The sequence below is a fragment of the Microtus ochrogaster genome, chromosome 5, assembly GCF_000317375.1.
Source record: "Microtus ochrogaster isolate Prairie Vole_2 chromosome 5, MicOch1.0, whole genome shotgun sequence".
NCBI lineage: Eukaryota > Metazoa > Chordata > Mammalia > Rodentia > Cricetidae > Microtus > Microtus ochrogaster.
The window spans coordinates 49,157,718-49,164,207 of NC_022012.1; the positions used below are offsets into that span (position 1 = coordinate 49,157,718).

The 6,490-nt window shown below is 43.7% G+C and overlaps 1 protein-coding gene across 1 annotated transcript in view; it reads left to right on the forward strand.

Moving 5' to 3' along the window:
* Positions 1-3,765: 3,765 nt before the first annotated feature.
* The window catches only part of Chrna5 (cholinergic receptor nicotinic alpha 5 subunit), an 11,675-nt gene continuing 8,950 nt past the window's right edge, over positions 3,766-6,490 (forward strand). The window contains exon 1 of the mRNA XM_026779337.1: positions 3,766-3,896. The gene's annotated coding sequence lies outside the window, so the exon portion shown is untranslated. The remainder of the gene's footprint in view (positions 3,897-6,490) is intronic.

Consider the following 6,490-nt stretch of genomic DNA (forward strand, 5'->3'; position numbering starts at 1 on the left):
GTGCTGGGATTAAAGGCGTGCGCCACCACCACCCAGCCCCCCCCCCCCCCCCCCCCCCCCCGTGAGAGTAGCAAAATTACAGTTACAAAGTAGCAACGAAAAAAATTTTATGACTGGCTTCATTACAACCTGAGGAACTGTATTGAAGGGTCACAGCATTAGGAAAGTTGAGAATCTCTGACCTTGAGTACCTAATGCTACGAAGCCATTCTCAAATCTTGAACTCTTATAGGCTTGGTTACATTGCTCTTTATGTTCAAATCTGAGTACGGCAGTGTCTCTAATTTTAAGATGAGTCTAGTGAACTTCAGAGAAAATGAAGATGGCTCTCATGCCGGTTGTTCCCTAACCAAAGATAACATTCTAAAATCATTAGAGAAAAATGAGGGGTAGCATATGGCAACAAGTGAATACCGGGTCACTTATCCAGCCATATATTCACTTGGAGAATAGGCTGAACCCTGAAGTGTTACTCAGGGCTAGAGAGAGTGGTGAGAAAAGCAGCAAAGAAGACAGACTTTAATCATATCCACACAAGATCCACATAGCTACGATAAAGATGAGGGACATGGCGCTAATGCAATGTGAACTGGAGTAGGAAAGAGGTTTTCAGGAAAACGTTTCGGCTGAGGTCTGAAGAATGCGTGACTTGGCCAGGGCAGGGGAAGGGAGGGCATGTGCCTCGTTGATGGGAACATGTGTGGCAGAAGCTGATCCTTCAGTACAGTTGGAACCAAGGAGAGCAATGCCAGCAGGGGCCAGGGACATTGGAAAGCTGAAGAAATCCGTTAGGCCAACGTTTAGCATCAGTCAGTCCATGTTTTGAAAAGATTGCCTGGGTCTCTGCAGAGAACCAAGCCGTGGTGAGCAGGTGAGGAGCTGTAGAGCCGGCTCTGTCACAGCTCAGTCGGCTCATGGTTCTCTTCTCTACCTGGACAGAAGCCTGCAGCAGGCAGAGAACTCCTCAAATGCTGGCGCCGAGCAGCTTTTGCTCCTGGCAATGTTTGGCTTCAGTAGTCAAGCGCTATCCGCTAGTGTTCCATCCTTCAGGCGTCAGAACTCTTGGCCCTTGGCAATGGCTGTGGTTACAGCTCTCAGCTAGGGGCTGACAGACTTTAGCTCTGAGACTTGAGAGTTCTCTGGACCTCTTCTGCCAACCAGAGCCTGCAGGTTCTCCTCTCGGCCCCTTACAGCCTGTATTCTTCATTTCAGCTTTCTGTTCTCTTGCTATTTCTGTTTCTGCCTCTCTTTGTTTTGTTTGTTTGTTTTTCTTTACTGGCTGTTCTTGATCTGTTTGGCTACTCCAGTTTGGCTGCCACAGCTAGGCCTCTGCTGGGACCATTCAGGGTGCCTATTTCCAGTGATGCTGTCTGGGATGCTTGTGGAGGTGACTCAGGAAGACAACTTTCAGGAGTCTGTCTTCTTCCTCTGTGCAGCACCCAAGGATGGAGCTCAGGCCGTTATACTTGGTGGCATGTGCATTTACCTCCCAGGCCATCTCACCAGTCATGAAATCTAGTTACTGCTAAAGTAACAGTGGGAGTTCTCCCCTTCTGGCCAAAGTGGAAACGGTTGAAGGGTGGGCTAGAGTTCACTGAGGCTTATGGGAAAAAAAGTATCTGGTACAAATTGTTTCAAACAGTGCTGTCAGGAGCCGCAGTGATCAGCTGCGTCATCCAGCTGCATTCTGGAGGTATCTGTAGAGTGTTCAGAACAGTCTGGTTAGCTGTCAGTCCCATTAGCTCTTTCGTTTAAGACATCCAGAGGATCAAGGCAGCATCCAGGAGCTGCTAATTAGGGCCTCAGCTATCCCCATGCCCCAATGTGTGCTTATTTAATCCTACAATGAGAGCAGAAGAGATGTGTACAATATACGTTTGAAGACCCTGTCCTTAACTAATAGTGGTAACTGACTTTAAAAGCACTTAATGCCGCTCAGTGCTCCAGGACATGGGGAGGTCCCTCATTTGGAACAACTAGAGTACAGTTTGGTTATTTTTAGATTTATTTATTACATATATAATATGTTTATGAGTATTTTGTTTGCATGTATGTATGTGTCCCGTATGTGTGCCTGGTGTCCTGGGTGGTCAGAAGAGGCGTTGGAGCCTCTGGAATTGGAGTTATGGAGGGGAGTGAGCCACCATGTGAGTGCTGAGGACTGAACTCAGGTCTTCTCCAAGAGTAACAAGTGCTTTTAACAGCTGAGCCATCTCTCCTGCCCCTGGAGATTACTTTTAGCGACAGACTTTTCCTAGTCCTGGGGAGGGATTCAGCTAGCTTGTGGTAGGCGGGTGACAATAGAGAAAGTAGGGAATACATACATTTAGGGTCATGAAGTTTTAGGGGCAAGGCCAACAGCATGCTTGTGGATTGTGTGCAGCTGTAAGGGAGAAAGTGGTGTCAAGTGTGAGTCATAGTTTTTAGACGACAGAACCAGACAGGCCACTCACTGTGATGGGAAAAACTGACGGGGGGGGGGGAGATTATGATTATGCTCTTGGAAATGATCTCATGGAATTCTCTCTATAAATAGATTGAGTAGATGTTCCAACACTGCAGCGCCTCCTTAAGACTTAGTTTTATACAAATATATAGCAATACGAATCTAAATAATTCATTCAATATTTTATATATAAAATTATGCCAAGTAAAGTACATGTCTTTATATTTCCAGTTAATAAATGAATTTTACTTCAGTATATCTATTTTCTTTTTATGAAGCAGTTAGAATTTATTAGGTATGTTTGTTTTCTAGGATTTTGATATCGACCCCATCCATAGCCCTGACAGTTGAAAGGCCTTTACTCTTTGTTTTGTCAGTGTGAGGGATTGACCCCGGGGCTGATTCTTGCAGTCCACCATAGAAAAACACCCTGCAGTCCTTGGTACCTAAATGTTATTAAGTTGCTCTGTATTAAGTACTGAGTGTTTATTTAAAAATTCGGCATAGGCCGGGCGGTGGTGGCGCACGCCTTTAATCCCAGCACTCGGGAGGCAGAGGCAGGCGGATCTCTGTGAGTTCGAGGCCAGCCTGGTCTACAAGAGCTAGTTCCAGGACAGGCACCAAAAGCTACAGAGAAACCCTGTCTCGAAAAACCAAAAATGAATAAATAAATAAATAAATAAATAAATAAATAAATAAATAAAAAAAAATTTGGCATATTTCTATGGTGAGTAATATGATTAACTAAGAATTATATCTGACCCAGAGTATCTCTAATAGCGTTTGTGTTAATATTTCATTTTGAAAGCCACATCAGGGGACTAGAGAGATGGCTCATCTGTTAAGAGCGCATGCTGTTCCTGAAAAAGACCTGAGTTCGAATCCTAGCACCTACATCAAGCAGCTCACAGCTGCCTATAACTCCAACTCCAGGAGAAATTGGACATCTCTGAACTTTTGGAGCATTTACATTCATGGGGGTGCACACACACACCCCAATTTAAAATAATAATAAATCTTAAAAATTAGCTGGATGAATACAGTGGTGGATGCCTGTAATTTCAGTACTTGGGTGATGGAGGCAGGAGGATTAGGAGTTGAAGGCTATACTTGGTTACTTGGTTACATAGGGAATCCAAGGGGAGCCAGGGCTACATGATATCCTGTTACAAACAAACAAACCTAAAACAATAATAACTTAAATTTTAATTGGATCATTAACAGTGTTGATTTCTTAAAGTATAGGTATTTACAGGGAGAGCAGCCAGCGTACTAATTTCTTAAAACTTGTTATGCAGGGTTGCCTGAACTGTCCTCTGCTGCAAAACATGAAGACCGTTTATTTAAGGATTTATTTGAAGACTACGAAAGGTGGGTTCGTCCTGTGGAACGCCTGAGTGACAAAATAAAGATCAAGTTTGGCCTTGCAATATCTCAGTTGGTGGACGTGGTAAGTCTGCCTGCTCTTATGAAGTCCATTTCACACCAACTTTAGGTAAAGTCAGTTTTTTCCCAGATGCATGTCAGACACCAGAGGTTACCAATGTAACCTCTGCCCTTTGCCACAAGGAGCTGACTAGGGAACAGTGACTAGTGTGCCACAGGTATAGTGATACTCTGTTTCTATGTTGTTGTGTAGTAAATAATCTTATTTCATTTGCTAATGCTAGGTCTGTCCTTAATCAAATTCAAAGATATTAAAACATTTTATCAAGCTGAGGCAGGACCAAGCAATCCCCACGGCATCAAGGTAGAGTGAAGCATCTCACCACAGGGAATAGGTTCCAAAATGCCAGTTTGTGTGCCAGGGGTAGCTCCTGGTCCCACTGCTAGAATATCCTCAAATAAACAGACCAAGCTACACAACTGTCACCCACATGCAGAGAGCCTAGTTCCATCTCATGTAGCTTCTCCAGCTGTCGGTCCAGTGTTTGTGAGCTCCTACAAGCCCAGGTCAGCTGTCTCTGTGGGTTTCCTCATCATGATCTTCACACACACACACACACACACACACACACACACACACACACACACACACACCGCTCATGTAATCCCTCCTCCTCCATCCCTTCAGCTGGACGTAGTGCTTGGCTGTGAATTTCTGCATCAGCTTCCATAAATTACCAGATGAAGGTTCTATGATGACTATTAGGGTAGTCATCAATCTGATTACAGGAGAAAGCCATTTCAGGCACCCTCTCCACTATTGCTAGGAGTATTAGTTGGGGTCATCCTTGTGGATTCTGGGAGTTTCCCTAGCACCAGGTTTCTCTCTAACCCTACAATGGCTCTCTCTATCAAGATATCTCTTTCGTTGCTCTTCCTCTCTGTCCCTTCCCCAACTCAACCATCCCGATCCCTCATGTTCCATCCCCTGTCCTCTCCCCACCACCCTCCCACCCCCAGTTTGCCCAGGAGATCTCATCTATTTCCCCTTCCCAGGGCGATCCATGCATCCCCCTTAGGGTCCTTCTTGTTATCTAGTTTCTCTAGGGCTGTGGATTGTAGCCTGGTTATTCTTTGCTTTACATCTAATATCCACTTATGAGTGAGCACATACCAAATTTGTGATTCTGGGTCTGGGTTACCTCACTCAGGATGATTTTTTTCTAGTTCCATCCAGTTGCCTGCAAACTTCATGATATCTTTTTTTTTTTTAATCACAGAGTAATACTCCATTGTGTAAATGTACCACATTTTCTTTATCCATTATTCGATTGAGGAGCATCTATGTTGTTTCCAGGTTCTGGCTATTACGAATAATGCTTCTATGAACATAGTTGAGCAAGTCTCCTTGTGATAAATAGCATCTTTGGGGTATATGCCAAGGAGTAGTATCGTGGGGTCTTGAGGTAGATTGATTACCGATTTTCTGAGAAACTGTCATACCGATTTCCAAGCTTGTGGTTGTACAAGTTTGCACTCCCACTAGCAGTGGAGGAATGTTCCCTTACTCCACATCCTCTCCAACATAAGCTGTCATCAGTGTTCTTGATTTTAGTCATTCTGACAGGTGTAAGATGATATCTCAGAGTCATTTTGATTTGCATTTCCCTGATGACTGAGGATGCTGAGCAATTTCTTTTTTTTTTTTTTTTTCGAGACAGGGTTTCTCTGTGGATTTGGAGCCTGTCCTGGAACTAGCTCTGTAGACCAGGCTGGTCTCGAACTCACAGAGATCCGCCTGCCTCTGCCTCCCGAGTGCTGGGATGTGCGCCACCATCGCCCGGCGCTGAGCAATTTCTTAAATGTTTTTTGGCCATTTGAGTTTCTAATGCTGAGAACTCTCTGTTTAGATCTGTACCCTATTTTTTAAGTTGAATTATTTGGTATTTTGATGTCTAGTTTCTTGAGTTTTTTATATGTTCTGCCTCCATTAGATGTGGGGTTGGTAAAGATCTTTTCCCATTCTATAGGCTGCCATTTTGTCTTATTGACTGTGTCCTTTGCTTTACAGAAGCTTTTCAGTTTCAGGAGGTCCCATTTACTAATTGTCATCTAAGTGTTTTGCTATTGGGATTATATTAAAAAAAGTAGTATCCTGTGCCAATGCATTCAAGGCATATGCCATGCTTTGTTGACTCCCATGGGAGGCTATACCCTTTCTGACTTTCTGAGGAGTAGATGGGAGGGTTTCAAAGGACGTGGGAAGGGGAGAACAGAGGGAAAACCGTGGTTGGTATGTAAAATAAAAATTAATAAGAAAAACCAAAACATTTTATATTGTGCATAAGCATGCACCAAAAGGTTTGATTAATAGTCCAAGAATAGAATCATAGCTTCTGAGGACCAGAAATTATTTCAAGATGACACTTGAGACATATCAGGGGCTAGAGAAAAGGCTCAGTGGTTAAGAGATCTGGCTGCTCTTGGCCAAGGACCCATGTTGACTTCTCTGTTGTAATAGGAGTGGTGGGCTTCGTTCCTGGCACCCAGCCCCCCGCACACTAGCTTTATCTGAAATAATTACACAGAAACTGTATTCTTTTAAATACTGCTTGGTCCATTAGTTTTTTTTGGTTTTTTTTTTTGTTTGTTTGTTTG